General features: G+C 41.8%; 1 long non-coding RNA gene across 2 annotated transcripts; it reads left to right on the top strand.

The window, feature by feature from the left end:
- Window positions 1–606: 606 nt before the first annotated feature.
- On the top strand, window positions 607–16882 carry LOC134212047 (uncharacterized). Of its 2 annotated transcripts, none has more exons than XR_009979185.1 (3): window positions 607–720; window positions 795–943; window positions 16668–16882. It is a non-coding gene; the product is annotated as an uncharacterized LOC134212047 (long non-coding RNA). The 2 variants fall into 2 exon arrangements; XR_009979184.1 differs by having other exon boundaries at window positions 795–1284.
- The last annotated feature ends 6546 nt before the right edge of the window (window positions 16883–23428 follow it).

Below are 23428 nucleotides of genomic sequence, written 5' to 3'. Positions count from 1 at the left end.
TAATTCTAGAGCAGCGGATAGCTAATTTACTCATGAATGAACTAAAAGTTGACGGACTTTTATTCTGAAAATACGCAACTCTCTACGAAAAAGAACCAATGAAACTTTTTATTTTTACCAACGGAATTTTTATTATTAATAATGATTTTTCTTTCTGTGTACTGCTTTCCGTTTTTAATTAAATCTCTTCTAGAATTTTGAGAAGAGTTTGAAAAAAAATTCCGTATGCTTCCCCGTGCAATATTTTTCTAATATCATCCTTCGACTTCTTCTTCTTCATGCAACCTTTAATCGCCAATAGACGAATTCAAGTAAAAATAACACAGCAAAAAATAATGTAAAGTGCATCGACGTAATCATAACGATTTACTAAAAAACACGATGTAACCAAAAATTCGTTATGCAAAATATCGTTGTTTCAATGTGATATTACATCACTCTTTGAATTACACAGAATCTAAATCATCATTTCTCTTTACGTATTACTTGTGTAATATCAAATGCCAAATAAATTAAAATTACATACAAATAAATGCAACCCATCGGTTCAATTTTGTATTGTGCTATATTACACATAATGGATGTAATTCCACATTCATTAAAAATGTAATTTTCAATCTCGCAACACTGCCCAGACTGACGTGCGCGCAGCGGTCGTACGCCATGTTTATTTTTCGAACTGTGTTGAGCGAAAGGTTTTTTCATTGTCAATTATAAATTGTAAGTATTTATTGTGAAAAAAACTTAAATATTATGCACCAACTAATTATAAACTACTATATCTTCTTCCACAGGAAGCGCATCCACTCTGGCCGAAGAAATCGAAATTGTAGGTTTTCCCGTTCCTTCAACGACTCCAGCTTCAGCAATGCGAACAACATCTACGCCAAACCGGCGTCAGCACCAAAACCAAATCACTGGTCATGTCTATCTCAGCGCTCAGGTTCGCTCCCTATACTATCCCACCAGCAAGGAATCATTAAACTCAACTTGGCTCTCGGTGTCCGTCCTCAAACTGTACGGATTGGACCGAGCGGAACCACTTCCTCCAGGGCTACCTGCTGCAGGGAGCCGACGAAGCCTTTCGTCATTAAAAGTTTGTTGAGATGACCGAAGTGCTCGGCTTTATAATGAATCTGGGCATTGACAAGAATCATAATATGTTCAAGCTGGCGGAAATAGCCGAAAAGCTGCGAATCGATATCGCAGGGGATTGAGCGAATCGTGTTTCTGGCGAAAATCCTGATCCATATCCGGACCGTTTGCGAGCGTTCAAGAAAGAATGTAAGTAAATAAAGGGGGGGGGGGTTTATTGCTTTCGGACTTCCGATGGGAATCCTTTCAGAATTCCGATGGGAATTTGATTCCGAGAATCAAAATTAGTAATTGGCCATTTGAAACTAGAAGAATATAAAACAACCAGAGACATAGAGAAGCGGATGAAATAGAAGCGGATAGAATAGAAGCGGAAATAGAACGGGGATTCCGGTTCCATTTCAAAATTCCGATTAAATTCTTTCAGGAGTTCGACGGGAATAATTTAAAAAGAATCCAACAAGATTTCCTTAGGGATTTTGATGGAATTTTTTCGGGATTCTGGAAAGAACCCTTTCAATACTTCAACATGAATTCTTTCGAGATTTCGACAGAAATTCTTTCGCGATTTCAACGGGAATCGTTCCAGAATTCGGCCGGGAATCATTTCTAAATTTCGACGAAAACTAGAAAATTCTTTCAAAATTTAGACAGGAATAGTTTCGGGGTCTCCAGTAGCCTTGCGAGCAATCCGGAGATGGTGAGTTTGATTCTCGGTTTGGTCTAGGATGTTTTCGAGCTGGAAACATTATCGACACCCTGGGCATATCCAAGATATTGTAGATCCAGTTGAAAACCGAATTAAGCTCTAGCGATAATCGCATTTTCTCCCATTTCCGGATGTCGCAACTGCATCGCGAGTAGTGCGCATCTATGCCATAGCCGTGCGCCATCATGCGCACCACTCGCGATGCAGTCGCGACATTCGTTAATGGGAGAAAAAAGGGATTGTCGCTAGAGCTCAATTCGGTTTTCAACTGGATCTACAGTACATACTCATGCAATGGCGGGCATAGGAAAGCTTTCAAATAATAACTGAGGAAATGCTAAAAGAATACTAAGTTGAAAAGCCGTTCAAGTTCCAGCTGGAATGTACACTGAGAAAATTCTTCATATTGAATATATTTGTCGCACACATAAATTTTTGCAATTTGGGAACCCAAATATATGCTATTTTTGTCCACACATAAATTTAATAACTGCATATTAGAGACCACACATACATTTTATTTGACTATAGATTCTATTTGTACTTCGCGTTGAAAGTGGTTATGTGTGCGCTAATAAACATCATGAGTTAAATTAATGGATTTTTGCCAATAAAAATGTGTGGAGTTTTTGCAGTGTAGAACCATAGAAGAAGAAGTTTCGGATTTATGACGAGAATCCTTCGATTTAGGGTCATTTGGCCGAATGCCGTTTGGCCGAATAGCTGAAGTAATAAGGAAGAATGAAGAAAGAAGAAGGAAGAAGGGTGATGAAAGAAGGCAGAAAAAAGAAGGAAGAAGCAAGAGAGAAAAAGTAAGAAGAAGGGATAAGAATGAAGGAAGAAGGAAGAAAGAAGAAGAAAGACGGAAGAAGGAAAAAGGAAGAAGGAAAAAAGAAAAAGGAAGAAGGAAGAAGGAAGAATGAGGAAGGCATAAGGAAGAAGGAAGAAGGGAGATGGATGATGGAAGAAGGAAGAATGAAGAAAAAAGAAGGGTGAAGGAAGAAAGAAGAAAGCAGAAGGAAGGAGGAAGAAGGAAGAGATAAGAAAAAAGAAGGAAGAAGGAAGAAGAAAGAAAGAAGAAGGAAGAAGGGAGAGGAAAGAAGGAAGAAGGAAGAGGAAAGAAGGAAGAAGGAAGAAAAAAGAAGGAAGAAGAAGGCAGAAGGAAGAAAAAAGAAGGAAGAAAGAAGAAGGAAGAAAGAAAAAGAAAAAAGGAAGAAGGTAGAAGGAAGAAGGAAAAAGGAAGATGAATGATGGAAGAAGGAAGAAGAAAAAAGGAAGAAGGAGGAAGGAAGAAGGAAGAGGGAAGAAAAAAGAAGGAAGAAGGAAGAAAGAAGAAGGAAGAAAGAAGAAGGAAGAAGGAAGAAGAAAGAAAGAAGAAGGAAGAAGGGAGAGGAAAGAAGGAAGAAGGAAGAAAAAAGAAGGAAGAAGAAGGCAGAAGGAAGAAAAAAGAAGGAAGAAAGAAGAAGGAAGAAAGAAAAAGAAAAAAGGAAGAAGGTAGAAGGAAGAAGGAAAAAGGTAGAAGGAAGAAGGAAAAAGGAAGATGAATGATGAAAGAAGGAAGAAGAAAAAAGCAAGATGGATGATGGAAAAAGGAAGATGGAAGAAGGAAGAAGGAAGAAAAACTAAGGAGGAAGGAAGAAGGAAGAAGAAGGAAGCAAAAAGAAGAAAGAAGGAAGAAATAAGAAAAAAGAAGGAAGGAGCAAGAGAGAAAAAGTAAGAAGAAGAAATAAGAATGAAGGAAGAAGGAAGAAAGAAGAAGGAAAAAGGAAGAAGGAAAAAGAAAGAATGAAGAAGGAAGAAGGAAAAAATAAAAAGGAAGAAGGAAGAAGGAAGAATGAGGAAGGCATAAGGAAGAAGGAAGAAAAAAGAAGGAAGATGGATGATGGAAGAAGGAAGAATGAAGAAGAAAGAAGGGTGAAGGAAGAAAGAAGAAAGCGGAAGGAAGAAGGAAGAAGGAAGAAGGAAGAGGGAAGAAGGAAGAAGGAAGAAGGAAGAAAGAAGAAGGAAGAAGGAAGAAAGAAGAAGGAAGAAGAAAGAAAGAAGAAGGAAGAAGGAAGAGGAAAGAAGGAAGAAGGAAGAAGAAGGCGGAAGGAAGAAAAAAGAAGGAAGAAAGAAGAAAGAAGAAGGAAAAAGAAAAAATGAAAAAGGTAGAAGGAAGAAGGAAGAAGGAAAAAGGAAGATGAATGATGGAAGAAGGAAGAAGAAAAAAGGAAGATGGATGATGGAAAAAGGAAGATGGAAGAAGGAAGAAGGAAGAAAAACTAAGGAGGAAGGAAGAAGGAAGAAGAAAGAAGGAAGCAAAAAGAAGAAAGAAGGAAGAATGAAGAAAAAAGAAGGAAGAAGCAAGAGAGAAAAAGTAAGAAGAAGAGATAAGAATGAAGGAAGAAGGAAGAAAGAAGAAGGAAAAAGAAAGAATGAAGAAGGAAAAAATAAAAAGGAAGGAAGAAGAAAGAAGAAGGAAGACGGAAGAATGAGGAAGGCATAAGGAAGAAGGAAGAAAAAAGAAGGAAGAAGAAGGAAGATGGATGATGGAAGAAAGAAGAATGAAGAAGAAAGAAGGGTGAAGGAAGAAAGAAGAAAGCAGAAGGAAGAAGGAAGAAGGAAGAAGGAAGAAGGAAGAAGGAAGAAGGAAGAAAGAAGAAGGAAGAAGGAAGAAAGAAGGAAGAAGAAAGAAAGAAGAAGGAAGAAGGAAGAGGAAAGAAGGAAGAAGGAAGAGGAAAGAAGGAAGAAGGAAGAAAAAAGAAGGAAGAAGAAGGCAGAAGGAAGAAAAAAGAAGGAAGAAAGAAGAAGGAAAAAGAAAAAATGAAGGTAGAAGGAAGAAGGAAAAATGAAGAAGGAAGAAGGCAAAAGGAAGAAGGAAAAAGGAAGATGAATGATGGAAGAAGGAAGAAGAAAAAAGGAAGATGGATGATGGAAAAAGGAAGATGGAAGAAGGAAGAAGGAAGAAAAACTAAGGAGGAAGGAAGAAGAAAGAAGAAAGAAGGAAGCAAAAAGAAGGAAGAAGGAAGAAAAAAGAATGAAGAAGCAAGAAAGAAGAAGGAAGAAGATATAAGGAAGAAGGTAAGAAGAAGGAAAAAAGAAGAAAGAAGGAATAAGGAATATGGAAGAAGGAATAAGGAAGAAGGAATAAGGAGGAAGGAAGAAGGTAGAAAGAAAAAGAAAAAAGAAGGAAGTAGGAAGAAAGACCACTCGTAAACTGAGGTTAAATTTTTTTAACTATTCGGCCAAACGGCATTCGACCAAATGGCCTGACATCAATCCTTCCGGGATTCCTTACTTGATACTTGATGGGCTACAGCTCTTCGATGAACCTACGCCGAATGGAGTATCCTTCTCCACTGGACTCGATCCTGGGCCAATCGCTTCCAGTCGCCCTGAACATTGAGCGCCCTCAGCTCCTCTTCAACTGCAAAAAGCCATCGTGTACGCGGCCTTCCACGAAGCCTGCGGCCTCTTCCGGGTTCTCTACTAAATATTATCTTCGCTTGACGTTCTTCCGGCATACGAACAACGTGACCAGCCCACCGTAGTCTGCCGTGTTTTATAAGCTTAATAATATCCAGCCCTTTATACACCTGGTACAATTCGTGATTCATGCGACGCCGCCAGATACCGTTCTCCTGTTTACCGCCGAGTATTGTCCGCAGCACCTTACGCTCAAACACTCCGATCAGCCTCCTTTAACGTCCATGTCTCATGGCCGTATAAAGCCACCGGAAGAATCAGAGTAGTATACAGCGCGAGTTTTGTTTTCGTTTGCAGACTACGGGACTTAAGCTGGTTACGAAGTCCGTAATAAGCCCTATTTGCAGCTGCAATACGCCTTTTCACCTCGCGGGTAACATCATTATCGCACGTCACTAATGTTCCAAGATACACAAATTCTTCTACCACTTCAAATTTTTCACCATCCAGCACTATTTCACTACCACCACCACTAAAGAACCCACGTTGATTGCCAGCGACCATGTACTTCGTTTTGCTGGTATTGATCGTGAGTCCAATCCTCGCTGTCTCCCTCTTAAAAGGCGCGAAAGCCTCTTCCACGGCACGGCGATCAATTCCGATAATATCGATATCGTCCGCAAATCCCAGGAGCATATGCGATTTTGTGATAATGGTACCGCTTCTTTGCACACCAGCTCTCCTAATCGCTCCCTCGAGCGCTATATTGAACAGTAGATTCGAGAGTGCATCACCCTGCTTTAATCCATCTAAGGTAACAAATGACGTCGATATGAAGAGGGCTTGGTAGTCATATGGCTACTGCTTCTGCCTCATACGCAGGAGGTCGTGGGTTCAATCCCAGGTCCGTTCCATTCTCCTACTTTGTATCTTTCTCTGTATTTCTCATGTTCTAGCAATCGCTAGAACTGGAAATGGACTTCCATACCGTTTCCATTACTATTCCTATACCTTCAACTTGAGTATTCTAACAGTAATCTGCTAGAATTGGAAATGAACTATGCAGCTCGTTTCCTACATCCAATTAGAAATTCCATCAGTTACCTTCTCCTATCTATCACATTGGCAGCTCGTTAACCAAGACGGACCTCTGCCTCTCCAACCTAACCCAAAAATTCCAACAAATTCCGCATGAACTCGTGGCAAGTGCAGAGGTATATTCGGCTTGCAGTGGGCGAGTGATTGCATCATCATTTCCTCCCCCTTCCCTACATTGACTTGCATTCTGACGTGGCAGGCGCCAGTATGACCTATCAAATGAGATCACCAGTACTTGCACATTGAAGATGTGTGCTAGTCCCAAGCAAACATCTGTTGGTTCCTTGTGCAAGAACAGCTGATCTGGTCATAATGGAGTAGCAACTACGAGCAGTCAATCAAGCTCAAGCTCAGCTCAAGCTCTAAGGTAACTAATGACGTCGATATTTCATCCGCAACCCTTACACTTGATTTCGATCCGTCCAACGTTAAACGAATCAGCCGTATCAGTTTCGCCGGAAAACCATGTTCAAGCATAATTTGCCATAATTTATTCCGTTTCACTGAATCGTACGCCGCCTTGAAATCAATAAACAGATGATGTGTCTGCAAGTTGTACTCCCGGAATTTATCAAGGATTTGTCTCAGGGTAAACATTTGATCCGTCGTTGATCAGCCCTCACGAAAACCTGCTTGGTATTCGCCGACGAAGGACTCTTCAAGCGGTCTCAATCTGTTGAACAGAATACGGGACATAATTTTGTACGCCGAATTAAGGAGGGTTATTCCTCGGTAATTGGCGCACTCCAGTCTGTGCCCTTTCTTAAAGAGAGGGCAAATGAGGCCGATTTCCTACGGGAATCTTTTCTGGATTGCGACGAGAACACTTTTAGGATTCCGACGGAAGATGCTATCGGGACATGCACTTTTTTAATTTCGACGGGATTCTAGCGGGAATTCTTTCGGGATTCCGACTGGAATCCTTTCGGTATTATGACAGGATTCCGACGGGGATTCTTTCGTGATTCTAACGAAAATCCTTTCGAAATTCCGACAGAAATCCTTTTGGAATTCTGACGTAAATCGGGTTTCCGAAGGGAATCCCTTCAAGATAACGACGGAAATCCTTTCAGCTAGAGCATTTGATTGAGAAAGAGAGAGTGAGTAAGTGAGAGAGAGAGAGAGAGTAGGTAAGAGAGGAAGAGTGAGAGAAAGTTAGTCAGTTAAAGAGAGAGAGCTGGCCATCTCACTACTCATTATTTTTCACTTTTCGTTCAATTTTCTTAACTTTCACTGCTTACTTTTCTCTTCAGACTTATACTACTCATTTGAGTGAGTGAGTGAGAATGAATGAGTGAGTGAGTGAACGAGTGATTGAGTGAAAGTGACTGAATGAGAATTAGTTAGTGAGGGAGAATAAGTGTGTGTGAGATTGAGTAAGTGAGTAAGAATGAGAGCGTGTGAAATTGAGTGTGTGAATGAGAATGAATGTGTGTGAGATTGAGTGAGTGAGTGAGAGAGCGTGAGTGAGAGAGTGTTAGTAGAAGTGAGTGAGTAAGAGTGGGTGAGTGATTAAGAGTTCGTGAATGAGCGAGTGAGTAAGAGTGAATAAGTGAGTGAGTGAACGAATATTTCAGTGAAAGTGCATGTGTGAGCCAGAGTAAGTAAGTGTGAGTAAGAGAGTGAGAGTGAAAATGAGTGAGATTGAGCGAGTGAGTGAGAATGAGTGTATGTGTGAGGTTGAGTGAGTGAGTGAGACAGAGTGAATGAGTGAGAGTTGGTGAGTGAATGAGGGAGAGTGAGTAGGAGGAAGTGAGTGAGTGAGATTGAGTAGGAGTTGGTGAGTGAGTTAGTGAGTGGGAGTGATAGAGTGAGAATGAGTTAAAGCAAATGAGTAAGTAAGCGAGTGAGTGAGAAACAGAGAGTGAGTAAGTGAGAGAGTTGATGAGAGAGGATGAGTAATAGAAAGTGAGTGAGTGAGAGAGAGAGGTGGCCGTTTCACTACTCATTAATTCTCATGTCTCGTTCAAATTTTTACTGCTTACTTTTCTCTTCTCACTTCGTACTGTGTACTAATTTCTCATTTTACTCTACCTATTTCTCATTCTCAATTTACGCTGCTTACTTTTCACTATTCATTTCTTCACTCCTCTCAATTTATTTCTCACTTCTCATTTCTCATTAGTAACTTTTCACTTTTCTTTTATCACTCTCCATAACTCATAACATGTTGACTTCTTCTCCTGTCACAAGAAGCGCAAATCCCGCTCCCATTTAATATCGGGATACCAACAAGACTCCTTTCGGGAATTCCGACGGAAATCTTTTCTGGATTGCGACGAGAATATTTTCGGGATTCCGACGGGATAACTGCCGGGACTCCTACGGGAATCCTTCCGGGATTACGACGCAATCCCTTTCGGGACTTTGACGCAGACCCTTTCAACATTTCGACGGGATTCCGAAGGGAAACCTGATAAGAATCTATCCAGGACTCCGACGGGAATCCTTTCCGGATTCCGACAAGAATCTTTTCAGGATTCCGAAGAGGAACCATTCTGGATTCCAACAAGAATCTTTTCGGGATCATGACGGGCATCCTTTACAGATTGGATTTTTACGGGAATCCTTTCGGGATTATGACCGAAATAATACCGGGATTCAAATGGAAATCTTTTCGTAATAACGACAAGAATCTTTTCGGGTTTCCGATGAGAACATTTTTGGGTTTATGACGGGAATCCTTTCGGAATTCCGCCGGGGATCCATTTGAAATTTCTACGCAAGTCCTTTCGAAATTAAAACGGGAATCTTCTTAGGATTGTAACGGTATTTTTTTTCGGAGTCCTAACGGTAAACTTTTTGGGAATCCGATGAAATTCCTTTTTGAATTCCGACGGGAATTCTTTCGGGAATCCTACTGAAATCATTTCGGGATTACAACGGAAATCCATTCAGGAGTGAGAGTGCGTGAGTGAGAGAGTGTTAGTAGAAGTGAGTGAGTAAGAGTGGGTGAGTGATTAAGAGTTCGTGAATGAGTGAGTGAGTAAGAGTGAATAAGTGAGTGAGTGAACGAGTATTTGAGTGAAAGTGCATGTGTGAGCCAGAGTAAGTAAGTGTGAGTAAGAGAGTGAGAGTGAAAATGAGTGAGATTGAGCGAGTGAGTGAGAATGAGTGTATGTGTGAGGTTGAGTGAGTGAGTGAGACAGAGTGAATGAGTGAGAGTTGGTGAGTGAATGAGTGAGAGTGAGTAGGAGGTGGTGAGTGAGTGAGAGTGAGTAGGAGTGATAGAGTGAGAATGAGTTAAAGCAAGTGAGTAAGTAAGCGAGTGAGTGAGAAACAGAGAGTAAGTGAGAGAGCATGAGTAATAGGAAGTAAGTGAGTGAGAGAGAGAGGTGGCCGTTTCAGTACTCATTGTTTCTCATGTCTCGTTCAAATTTCTACTACTTACTTTTCCCTCTTCACTTCGTACTATGTACTAATTTCTCATTTTACTCTACCTATTTCTCATTCTCAATTTACGCTGCTTACTTTTCACTATTCATTTCTTCACTTCTCTCAATTTATTTCTCACTTCTAATTTCTCATTAGTAACTTTTCACTTTTCTTTTATCACTCATCATAACTCATAACATGTAGACTTCTTCTCCTGTCACGGGAAACGCAAATCCCGCTCCCATTTAATATCGGGATACCAACAAAACTCCTTTCGGGAATTCCTTCGGAATTCCGACGGAAATCTTTTCTGGATTGCGACGAGAATATTTTCGGGATCCCGACGGGATAACTGCCGGGACTCCGACGGGAATCCTTCCGGGATTACGACGCAATCCCTTTCGAGACTTTGACGCAGACCCTTTCAACATTTCGACAGGATTCCGAAGGGAAACCTGCCCGCATAATAAAAAACAACATGTTATATGGTCAGAATCATTATTACGATGTTAGATATAGCTTCACAGTTTACGTTGCGGTTCCCAAGTAACAATTTCCATGCTTCTTGGATTTATCTAATTCCTATTGCGGGCTTATGACAGCAATCACGAAGCTGATTGCTCAGTTTTATTGGCGCTCTTATTGCTATCAATAAACCTCCCATAAATCTGCTGAAAAATGCTTCAAACGTCAAATGCCTATTGACCATATGAACAGATCTATGGTAGTGATGAAGAGCGTATAATAAATCCAATTTTCAACGCTCGAATAAAGCTACAATTTTTGGTCATAATGTGGTCAAATGAATTACCCCCATAAGAATGTTTGTATTGCGAAGAGTTTATGACGGTGTTTTATAAAAGCAAATTTTTTCTGATCAAATTCCTTGATGGCCATATTGAAAACGGAAAAGCATTTCGCAGTTAGTGAAATATATCACTGAAATGCATGATTTAACGAAATTTTCACCGCTTATCATACTTTTTCCGATAAATAATTTTATTAATTAATAGTTTGGGCAAAAATACTAATCGATTTAGTGGACATCCTAGATGTTGTGGTAATCAATATTTTCGATTTATTTCCATGAGCTACGTTATATGGCCGGCACGTGGTGTTCAACCTTTTTTTTTTACAACTTTTGACCATGAAATCGGAAGCGCACTTCTTTTCAATGGTACTGAATCGAAAAAACAACCTGAAATAAAATATTATTTTGTTGTCATCATCATAATTTTCATCAACAATCCATTTTGTTATTATTTTTCTGCAAAGATTTGTTTCTCTTTTTTTAATGCATCATTTTGACAGCTGCCGCAGCCAAATTCCCTTTTTTGCGGGTGGTTTAAAAAGGGTTTCTAATTGCTCTTATAATAGGTTTATAGTGGTTATCTGGAGAGGGCCACTTGGCAATATCTTACTCTTATAGTGGTCATCAGAAGGTTGCCGTTTATTACTCGGTTTTATTGTTAGATCTTATAAATTGATCTTGAAAACCATTCTTAGAGCGGAATAAAACTTAAAATGTTACTTGGGGTTATCGAATACTTTTCGATCGATTCAACCATAACTGCTCGACATCATCACTAAATGTCAACATATAACATGCTGTCTCTAAAATGTTCTTTATTTCCTGCATTATATGTCAACATTTTATCATACCGTTGAGCGAAAATTTTGCACGCGAAAACAGACGATTTTTTATGGTGACATAACAACCCATTCAACATAATGTTATTTGTCAATTAACCGTACCACAAACTGTTAAAACTTTATATGAGATTGTTCATTTATAGTTGTCAACATTAAAGGATACTGTTGTCGAACGCACGGGAAAATATCCATGTACAGTTTGTAATTATGCGGGTGATAAGAATTTTTCCAGGACTCCGACGGGAATCCTTTCCGGATTCCGACAAGAATCTTTTCAAGATTCCGAAGAGGATTCTTTCTGGATTCCAACAAGAATCCTTTCGAGATCATGACGGGCATCCTTTACAGATGGGATTTTTACGGGAATCCTTTCGGGATTATGACCGAAATCCTACCGGGATTCAAATGGAAATCTTTTCGTAATAACGAGAAGAATCTTTTCGGGATTCCGATGAAAACATTTTTGGGTTTATGACGGGAATCCTTTCGGAATTCCGCCGGGGATCCATTTGAAATTTCTACGGAAGTCCTTTCGAGATTACAACGGGAATCTTCTAGGGATTTTAACGGTATTTTTTTCGGAGTCCTAACGGTAAACTTTTTGAGAATCCGACGAAATTCCTTTTTGAATTCCGACGGGAATTCTTTCGGGAATCCGACTGAAATCATTTCGGGATTACAACGGAAATCCATTCAGGAGTAGGAGTAATCCTTTAAAATTTTGACAAGAATGGTTTAGGGATTTCGACGGGAATTCATTTGGGATCCTGGATAGAACTCTTTAAAGACTTCAACATATATTCTTTCGAGATTCCGAGGGGATTTCGAAGGAAATCCTCTCAAAATTCCGACGAAAACTCTTTCGTGATTTCAATGGGAATACCTTCGGGACTCCGACAGAAATGCGTTCGAATTTAATAAGGGAATATTTTCTGACGGGAATCCTTTCGGGATTCTGAATGAAATCCTTTTGGGATTTTGACGGGAGTCCTTTTGGGATTCCGACTGGGATCTTTTCGGAATTCCAACGGAGATTCTTCCTGAATTCCGAGGGAAATCGTATAAAAAAACCGACAAGAATCCTATCGAGATTTCATCGGGAGTCCTTTCGGGTTTCCGACGGGAATCCTTTAAGGATTTCGAAAAGAATCTTCTCGAGATCCCGAAAGGATTTCCGCTGGAATCTCAAAAGAATTCTCGTCGGAGTCCCGAAAAGATTCCCGTCGGAATCCAGAAAGGATTCCCGTCATAATCCCGAAGGTGTTTTTATCTAAATGTGTCCTGAAAGGATTCTCGTCAGAAAGAATCCTGAAAGAATTCCCGTCGGAATCCCGAAAGTATTTTCGTCGGAAAGGATTCTCGTTGGAATGAATCTCGTCGGAAAGAATCCCAAAAGGATTCCCGTCGGAATCTCGAAAGAATTCCCGTCGGAATCCCGAAAAGATTGCCGTCGGAGTCCCGAAAGGATTCCCATCGAAATCTCGAAAGGATTTCCATCGGAATCCCGAAAGTATTCTTGTCGGAAAGAATCCCGAAAACATTTTCGTTGGAAAGGATTCTCGTCGGAAAGAATCCCAAAAGGATTCCCGTCGAAATCCCAAGAGGATTCCTGTCGAATCCCGAAAGGATTCCCGTCGAATCCCGAAAGGATTCCCGTCGAATACCGAAACGGTTCCTGTCGAATCCCGAAAGGATTCCCGTCGAATCCCGAAAGGATTTCCGTTGAATCCCGAAAGGATTCTTGTTGGAATCCCGGAAGGATTCCCGTCGGAATCCCAAAAGTATTCTTGGTGGAAAGAATCCCGATGGAAAGGATTCTCGAGGATTTTCGATGAAAAGAATTCTCGTTGGGAATAATCCCAAAAGGATTCGCATCTAATACCGAAAGGATCCCCGTTAGAATTCCAAAAAGAGTCCTGTAGGAGTCCCGAAAGAATTCTCGTCGGAATCCCGAAAGTATTCTCGTCGGAAAGAATCTCGAAAGGATTTTAGTTGGAAAGGATTCTCGTCGGAAAGAATCCCAAGAGGATTCCCGTCGAATCCCAAAAGGCTCCCCGTCGAATCCCGAAAGGATTCCCGTCGGAATACCGAAAGCATTCTCGTCGGAATCCCAAGAGGATTCCCGTCGAATCCCAAAAGGCTCCCCGTCGAATCCCGAAAGGATTCCCGTCGAATCCCAAAAGGCTCCCCGTCGAATCCCGAAAGGATTCCCGTCGGAATCCCAAGAAGATTCCCGTCGAATCCCGAAAGGCTCCCCGCCGAATCCCAAAAGCATTCCTGTCGGAATTTTGAAAGTATTCCCATCGGAATCCCAAGAGGATTCTCGTCGAATACCGAAAGGATTCCCGTCGAATCTCGAAAGGTTTCCCGTCGAATCCCGAAAGGATACCCGTTGGAACCCCGAAAGGATTCCCGTTGGAATCCCGAAAGGATTCTCGTCGGAATCCCAAAAGTATTCTTGGCGGAAAGAATCCCGATGGAAAGGATTCTCGCGGATTTTCGATGGAAAGAATTCTCGTTGTAAATGATCCCAAAAGGATTCCCGTCGAATCCCGAAAGGATTCCCGTCGAATCCCGAAAGGATTCCCGTCGAATCTCGAAAGGATTCCCTTTGAATCCCAAAAGAATTCCCGTCGGAATCCCGTAGGAAACACGAAAGGATTCCCGTTAGAATCTTGAAAGGATTTTAGTTGGAGAAGATTCCCGTCGGTATCCCGAAAGTATTCCCATCTGAATCCCGAAAGTATTCCCATCGGAATCCCAAGAGGATTCCCGTCGGAGTCCCGAAAGGATTCCCGTCGGAATCCCGAAAGGATTCCCGTCGGAATCCCGAAAGGATTCTCGTCGGAATTCCGAAAGGATTCCCGTCGGAATCCCGAAAGGATTCCCGTCGGAATCCCGAAAGGATTCCCGTCGGAATCGAAAGGATTCCGTCGGAATCGAAAGGATTCCCGTCGGAATCGAAAGGATTCCGTCGGAATCCCGAACGGATTCCCGTCGGAATCCCGAAAGGATTCCGTCGGAATCCCGAAAGATTCCCGTCGGAATCGAAAGGATTGCCGTCGGAATCCCGAAAGGATTCCGTCGGAATCCGGAAAGGATTCCGTCGGAATCCGAAAGGATTCCGTCGGAATCCCGAAAAGGATTCCGTCGGAATCCCGAAAGGATTCCGTCGGAATCCCGGAAGGATTCCCGTCGAATCCCGGAAGGATTCCGTCGGAATCCCGGAAGGATTCCGTCGGAATCGGAAGGATTCCGTCGGAATCCCGGAAGGATTCCGTCGGAATCCCGGAAGGATTCCCGTCGGAATCCCGGAAGGATTCCGTCGGAATCCCGGAAGGATTCCCGTCGGAATCCCGGAAGGATTCCGTCGGAATCGGAAGGATTCCGTCAGGTCCCGGAAGGATTCCCGTCGGAATCCCGGAAGGATTCCGTCAGATCGAAAGGATTCCCGTCGGAATCCGAAAGGATTCCGTCGGAATCCCGAAAGTTCCCGTCGAATCCCTGAAAGGATTCCCGTCGGAATCCCGAAAGGATTCCGTCGGAATCCCGAAAGGATTCCCGTCGGAATCCCGAAAGGATTCCGTCGGAATCCCGAAAGGATTCCGTCGGAATCCCGAAAGTTCCCGTCGGAATCCCGAAAGGAATTCCGTCGGAATCCCGAAAGGATTCCCGTCGGAATCCCGAAAGGATTCCCGTCGGAATCCCGAAAGGATTCCCGTCGGAATCCCGAAAGGATTCCCGTCGGAATCTCGAAAGGTTTCCCGTCAGAATCTCGAAAGGTTTCCCGTCAGAATCCCGAAAGGATTCCCATCGGAATCCCGAAAGGATTCCCGTCGGAATCCCGAAAGGATTCCCGTCAGAATCCCGAAAGGCTTTCCGTTGGAATCCCGAAAGGATTCCCGTTGGAATCCCGAAAGGATTCCCGTCGGAATCCCGAAAGGATTCCCGTCGGAATCCCGAAAGGATTCCCGTCGGAATCCCGAAAGGATTCCCGTCGGAATCCCGAAAGGATTCCGTCGGAATCGAAAGGATTCCGTCGGAATCCCGAAAGGATTCCGTCGGAATCTCGAAAGGATTCCCGTCGGAATCCCGAAAGGATTCCCGTCGGAATCCCGAAAGGATTCCGTCGAATCCCGAAAGGATTCCCGTCGGAATCCCGGAAAGGATTCCGTCGGAATCCCGAAAGGATTCCCGTCGGAATCCGAAAGGATTCCTCGTCGGAACTCGAAAGGATTCCGTCGGAATCCCGAAAGGATTCCCGTCGGAATCCCGAAAGGATTCCGTCGGAATCCGAAAGGATTCCCGTCGGAATCCCGAAAGGATTCCCGTCGGAATCGAAAGGATTCCTGTCGGAATCCCGAAAGGATTCCCTTCGGAATCCCGAAAGGATTCCCTTCGGAATCCCGAAAGGATTCCCTTCGGAATCCTGAAATGATTCCCTTCGGAATCCTGAAATGATTCCCGTCGGAATCCCGAAAGGATTCCCGTCGGAAAGAATCTCGAAAGGATATTAGTTGGAAAGGATTCACGTCGGAATCCCTAAAGGATTTCCGTCGGAATCCCGAAAGTATTCCTGTCGGAATCCCGAAAGGATTTCCTTCGGAATTCCGAAAGGATTCCCGTTGAAATCCCGAAAGGTTTCCCGTCGGAATCCCGAAAGGTTTCCTGTCGGAATCCCGAAAGGATTCCCGTTGAAATCCCGAAAGGTTTCCCGTCGGAATCCCGAAAGGTTTCCTGTCGGAATCCCGAAAGGATTCCCGTTGGAATCCCGAAACGATTCCCGTCGGAATCCCGAAAGGATTATCGGAATCCCGAAAGTATTCTCGTCGGAAAGAATCTCGAAAGGATTTTAGTTGGAAAGGATTCCCGTCGGAATTTCGAAAGGCGGGATCCAAAAGGATTTTCGTCGCCATTCCTGAAAGATTTCCGTCGGAATCCCAAATGGATTTCCTTCAAAATCCCGAAAGAAGTCACGTCGGAATCCCAAAGGAAATTCCGCCGAAATCTCGAAAGGGAAGGGAAGGAGACCCTTCGTAATTCCGAAATGATTCCCGTCAGAATCCCAAAAAAACCTTGTTGGAATCCCGAAAAAAATCTTTTCGGCATTCGGTAAGGATTTCCGTCGGAATCTGAATTAGATTCTTGTTGGAATCTAGAAAGCATTTCCGTCGGAATCTTGATAAGATTCCCGTCGGAGTCCTGATAGGATCCCCGTCTGAACCCTGTTATGATTATCTTCGCAACCTGATAGGATTCCTGTCGTCGTCGACCTTTGTTTCATACACCCGCATACCAGATCTGCATGCTAAACATATTTCATTATTTGCAGCGGCTTCGTAGCGCCTCCGAACGCGAAGGAAATCCAGCAAAACAAGGGCTACCCTGAGTCTGCGGATCGATACTGCGGATTCCTGATGACTGATCAATGTGTATCGTCGTTGCATGGTATCTACCGGCGCTTTCGTATTTGCTTATGTATAATATCATATGTAGATGTGCTGAAAATATAGAATCATATCTTTAATTTACGAATCCTTCAAAAAACTAGACCAAAAAATTATTGATGAAAAAAACCACGATAAGAAAACTCAATGGTACAAATGGCTTGTACGTTGCACTATTTTACATTGCTCAATTTTACATCGCCTTGATTACGTTGAAATATTTTTACATCGGGAAGAAATTACATCGCTTCTGTTTATTACACAGCAAGCTCTCGGGTACATCGTGCAGTGTAATATTCAACAATCGACGGATTCGATTGGTTGCATCTATTTCGATGTAATATTCAACAACTTTTTTTGCTGTGAAGAAGACACACGACGGTGTTAACTTTGACAGATCCTACAGCTCAGCATAGGGAGATCATTTTAAAATGCTTTCTTTAATTTTTAGACAAATTGTAATTAAAATCTGATTGATGTATTTACGGTACGGAAAAAGTTCCGAATTACATATCTGGAAGCTTATCTCAATTTTTTGATTTTTTTCCAAAAACGTATCTATCATACAGTTCGGAACTTTTTCCGTATCATACATCAATCAGATTTTAATTACATTTTGTCTAGAATTTATTATAAGCATTTTAAAATGATCTCCCTATGCTGAGCTGTAGGATCTGTCAAAGTTAACACCGTCGTGTGTCTTCTTCTTATTTTTACTTGGATTCGTCTATAGTACGTCGATGCCTCCGAAGCTTTGTTATAACGAATTTGACGAAATAAAAAAAAAAAAATTGTGCCCCATATATTGAATGAATGATGGGTATACGCCTATAGGCGAATCAGCCACCGCTTCAGTCCCCTGGAAAGGCCCCATAGTCGACGCCGTTGCGGCAATGGAATCTCTTTGATCTGTGGAGCATAAATATAAATATTGAACCATCACCTTAATCATCTTTCTATGGCAACATTTTAGCGTGCGCAAGTCTTCGATTTTATCGAACAAAAGAGTCGGTTCCAGTTCGGATCGCACGATTTGGCTTGTTGTCGTTTCAGTTGTGTTTGTGCCTCGGTTTCGTGCGGTTGTTTTCTCGTCGTCGTCGTGTTTGGTACATCGCCGTGCGGACGGATGGTTCTTGTTGGGTTCCTTCACACCGGATTTTTGATTCTTGTGCTGTGTACTGCTGCAACTAACTTTACCACGCGTGAATATTTATAATACCGTGTTTCAGTAGTGCATTCGATTTTCTTCATTTACAACGGGAAACTATTTTCGTTTTTCTTTTAAGTGAAAATCGAAATTTTTGTGACATTTTTCGTTGGTGGTAAACAACCACGAGTGACAGCCGAAGATGTTTCAAAAACAGTTCTAGGGTAAATGAACTGTACCTCTTCATATAGCATCTGATTGTAGATACAAGTTTCACATTCTCATTCATCAGCCGTGCAAAGTTCAAAAACACCTTGATCTGCTTCGGTGCTGCTGTTGCGCTGCAGCGATGCTGCGTCTGATGCCGTGTTGTGTGCTTTGAGAGGAAGACGGCTCTGGCGGTTGACTTCGGGCAGCGGAACGTTTCGAAGTATTCGAAGAAGCAAACCGACAGAAGGGAAAGAAATTCCTCAACAGCCCAGTGCGATGGACTCAGCCACTTCGATATGATGGACCGTATTACCACGTATGGTTGTTGGCAGAGTGTTGTTTAGAATAATCGTTTTGTTCGGTAGCAAGCAATGATTCAAGAACCCCATCGGAACGATTGTTGGATAACGGTTCCCTTGCATAAAAAGCTCGATTTGAAGAAAGTGTGTATTTGATGGGTGTTTTGTTTATATCCTGCGTATCAGAGGGATACCGTTGATTAATTGGGAACGTGTAGATGAAGCACCCCTGAAACTGTGTTCTCAAAGACAGAATTATGCTTGAAATCATTTTTGTTATGAAAAATTGAAACCAACAATCCAGGAATAAAAGTATAAAATAAAAATAGCTGTTCAGTTGTAAAACCCATGGTGAGTTTAAAGAGATTGTGTTCAATTTTGTAAAAACCTATGATATGTTTATTACACTAAAACGGTCTCGCAAAATTTTCATGTGCCATTGCTGTGGAGTTAAACTCAAGTACTGTGTTAGTGCAATAATGTTGATGCTTGTTGTCGTTGTGGAGAAGAACGAAAGGAAAGCAGAAAGCGAAGATCCGCTTGCATCGATCGTATGGAAAGTCCCCGGCTGTAGAATGGGTCGTCTGTATCTTCTTAAGTGGTACGAATAAACGGCGAAGCAGACGATATTGAACTCAGTCGAACAAAATCTAAATAAAAGGTAGGTTTTTTGCTATTTTATTGTTTCCCTCTTATAACCCAGATTCAGAAAATCCCCAAGCATTTATGATTTCCACTTCCTAGAAAGAAAGAAGCTGAAAAAAACGATAATGAAATTATTTCTAAATACCTATTTCGCAAAATTATCATTTACCATATGGAAATATTTTTTTTTGGTCAACGAATTGTTTTTTACTGAAAACAATCAACCCGCAAAATGTAATGCAAAATATTATTTACTTCAAAATGTTCGTTATTTTATCTGAAATGCCTTTTGCCTGCCTGTGCGTGTGTATTTGTGTGTATGTATTTGCGCAAAAAAAAAGTGACACTCATTTTTAAGGGACTTATCCTTGACTGATTTGCTTCGACGTGGATTCCTGTCCCATTGTTTCCTGTTGAAAATTGGCCAGATCGCCAAAATACTACTTTATTAAACCACAAAAAAGTACTAGCACCGCTAGGTAGATTAATCAGGGTTTATTTTTTAAATGGCTTATAAACCGCATAAATCTCATAATCCGCGTAGAAAAATGGTTGGATGTCTATTATACTGCCCATGAATTCAGTCCAAAAATAAAGGAAATCAAGCAGCAATGGGACTGCTTTAAATTTATGGGCAGTATACGTTCAGATTTCAAAATTCGCGTAAAAACTGGTTAGACCCCAAAACTGACATAATCCATAGTCCAATCTGGCATATTTTTAAAAAGACACAATGGGACAGGATGTATTCTGCGTTGAATGCAATTTGTTGCGAGCAAATCGGTTGGAGATACGAGCCCGAAAAATGAGTGACATTTTTTGCGGTGATGATGCCGTTCTCGTTCTTTATGAAATGTGTCGAAAATGTATATTCGGTTCGTTGTGTCGGACACAAGTATGTGATTAAAATATAGACTTCCAAACCATTTGGAATGAACCCTCTACAGACCTCCAAAATTTGGAAATTTTTGAAAAAAAAAAATGGAAATTTGGAAAAATTTTACCTTCTCATCAGGCTATTTTTTTTTCTTTATTATTGAGGTTTCAGACCTGGGTTAGTCCACTTCAGGAAAAAGCTATATTAGTGGTAATATGATAAATACGGTCCAGTGCTAAGGAAATTGCGGATCGATCACACTCATCCATATTTTTTTTCTTTTCTCTTTTACGTATACATTTATGTGGGGTATCAGGTATCAGGTATCAGAACGTCGGCTCCAGGGGCACGTTCACCTCAATTTGGGAGATTTGTGCCATCGCCTTCACAGCCTTTTTCATCACACACCTGACGGAAAAGGAAGTGAACAAAAGGAAAGGAACATCCACATTCAGAACAGAGGGAATGTTTGGAAAAGGGCCCTTGAAGAGGGCATACAACGCATTAGCGTACAAGAGCTTATAGCTCCTTACCACAACGGGTTATGAACAACAAAATACTCTGAAGGTTCAGGTTTCTGAAGTCAATTTCACTAAGTAAGTGTTTACCAAATATTTGGAAGCGCAATTGTGCATAGACTGGGCAGTTACATATTAGATGATAAGAAGTTCCATAATCGGATTCACAACTATCACAAACAGATGATTCAACGCGTTGAATATTTGCCATGTGATATAGTTCAGTCGGCAGTGACCTGTCAAGGCCTTGACTAAGACACTGCAATTCTGTTTAGACAGATTAGCTCAATAGCTTGCTGCTATCGAAGATGACTCCCGGATGTACAATTTTGTTTGATGACATGAATCCAGACTACTCCAATGCAATTTGCGGTGATTGACAGCCCAAGAGTTGATCAAAAGCTTCACCCAACACTTGGATATTGGAATAGCTGGCTCAGGACCAATAAAGTCATGCGATGCTCCATTACGAGCTAACTCATCAGCCAATTCGTTTCCAGCTATGGAAGAATGGCCAGGTACCCATATAAGGTGTAAAGTATTTACTGAATTCAGTTCCTCAATTTGAGTTCGACATGCGATTACTAACTTCGACCTTGAGTTGGCCGAGGCGAGAGCTTTAATAGCTGCTTGGCTATCTGAACAGAAGTATATTACTTTGCCCATAATGCGTTGCTGCAGTGCAGATTGCACTCCACACATGATGGCAAATATTTCCGCTTGAAAGACAGTGCAGTGTGTACCCAGTGAGTGTGACTGTTCCAATCTCAGCTCACGCGAATAGACGCCTGCACCTGCTCTACCTTCGAGGAGGGAGCCGTCAGTGTAACAAACAATGCTGTCCGACATACTTTTCTCCAAATAGCACGATGTCCACTCATCCCGCGAGGGGAATTGTGTTGAAAATGCCCTATAAGAAAAACTACTAACGTGTGTGAGATCATTTAGAGCAAGGAAAATTTTGTCCCAATTAACCATAAGCGGTAACAACGAAGTGTGTGTAGAACTGCGGTTTACAGGATTCTCTTCCATAAAACCGAGTACCCATAGTCAGTAAGTACAAGAAAATGCTTCTTGTTTGAGATGTATGTGTAGTGGGGCCACGTCGAAGAGAACTTCGAGAGCAGCCGTGGGAGTTGAAGAGAACGCACCAGTCATTGCCATTAGGCACATCCTTTGAAGATGGCCTAATTTAGACTGAATTGTCCTCACTTCCCCTTTTTGCCACCACACAAGACATCCATAAGCCAAAATTGGTCGTACAACTGTTGTGTAAATCCATTTGATATATTTGGGTTTAAGACCCCAAGTTTTACCAAAGGTTCGTCGGCATTGGCCGAAAGCCATACACGCCTTTTTGATTCTGAACTCAATGTTAGGAGTCCAGGAAAGCTTTGAATCCAAAATTAGACCCACGTACTTTACTTGATCAGTTACATTGATTTCAGAACCAAAGAGATGTAATGGACGAATACCATTACGATTACGTTTTTCCGTGAAAAGAACAATAGATGTTTTATTCGGATTGACCGAAAGGCCATATTGGCGACACCAACTTTCAACTACCTGAAGAGCATTTTGCATCAGGTCGAATAAGGTAGTAATGCACAAACCCACTATCAATGTAAGATAGTCGTCGGCAAATCCATAGGTAGGAAAACCGCCATTATTGAGTAACCTCAATAGCGTATCTGCAACGAGATTCCACAAAAGTGGAGATAATACTCCCCTTGAGGGCATCCGCAGACACTTAATTTCCTAATCGCTGCTTGACGTAATGTCGAGTAGAGATGTCGGTTTTAAGCATCTGGTGAATCCATTTGGTAATAATATTAGGTAGCCCATGACAACGTGCGGCTTCCAATATCGCATCGAAAGACACGTTGTCGAAAGCACCTTCAATATCTAAGAAAGCACCCAAGCACGATTGCTTTTGAGCGAATGCTTTCTCGATATCGTACACAACCTTGTGTAGAAGAGTCACGGTGGACTTTCCAGATTGGTAAGCATGTTGATTAACATGAAGAGGCATGTTTGCCAAACAGTCATCACGAATGTGATGATCGATAATACGTTCTAAGCATTTCAGAAGAAATGAGGTCAGACTGATGGGTCTAAAACTCTTTGCTTCTTCATACGAAGCACGTCCTCCTTTTGGGATAAACTTTACAGTGACATCCCGCCAGGATATGGGAATATACCCAGTAGCAAAACTGCATACTAAAAGCTTTTTCAAAACATGTTTGATATGTTCAAAACCTCTCTGAAGTAGAACAGGATAAATCCCATCCTCCCTGGAGATTTGTAGGAGCAAAACTGTTAAGTGCCCATTGAATCGATTCAGTAGTTATGATTCTACGTGCTTGAGCCCAAGACCCATAGCTACATGAAAAGACATCAGGATCATCCGAAGATGTTATATCGACACATCCAGGGAAGTGCGTATCAAATAAGTGCTCTAACGATTCTTCATCAGAAGAAGTGTAGTCGCCATTTGGCTTGCGAATTTCGCCAACTTGGAAATCCTTGGATCTCGCAAGAATTTTATTCAATCGACTGGCTTCACTCAAATTGGAAACATTTGCACAAAGGTTTTTCCAGCCGGATCGTTCAGCAGATCGTAGAGCCTTCTTGTAAGCTTTGCGAGCCAACTTGAAAGAATCCGTCCCTGCTGAATGGCGTCTGTTCCAACTCCTTCTGCACTGCTTCCTTAGCTTAGCCAAATCCTCTTGAGGTTTTTACAGAACGTAAAGGGCAAGCTTCTTCGAAAGCTTCCACGATGTGCAACGTTGTAGTATCAACTGCATCATCCAAGTCGGTAGGAGTTTCTATTGAAGGTAGATATCCATGAAATTTGGTAGAGAGCAACTCTGTGTAAAGATCCCAGTTTGTTGAACGGGGATTTCTAAAACGCAAGGTCTGCGAAGTAACATTCAAATGATCAAAGTAG

This window comes from Armigeres subalbatus, chromosome 2 (assembly GCF_024139115.2).
Source record: "Armigeres subalbatus isolate Guangzhou_Male chromosome 2, GZ_Asu_2, whole genome shotgun sequence".
NCBI classification, from domain to species: domain Eukaryota; kingdom Metazoa; phylum Arthropoda; class Insecta; order Diptera; family Culicidae; genus Armigeres; species Armigeres subalbatus.
The sequence above is the reverse complement of the archived record's forward strand: the minus strand, read 5'-3'. Positions and strand labels throughout refer to the sequence as shown.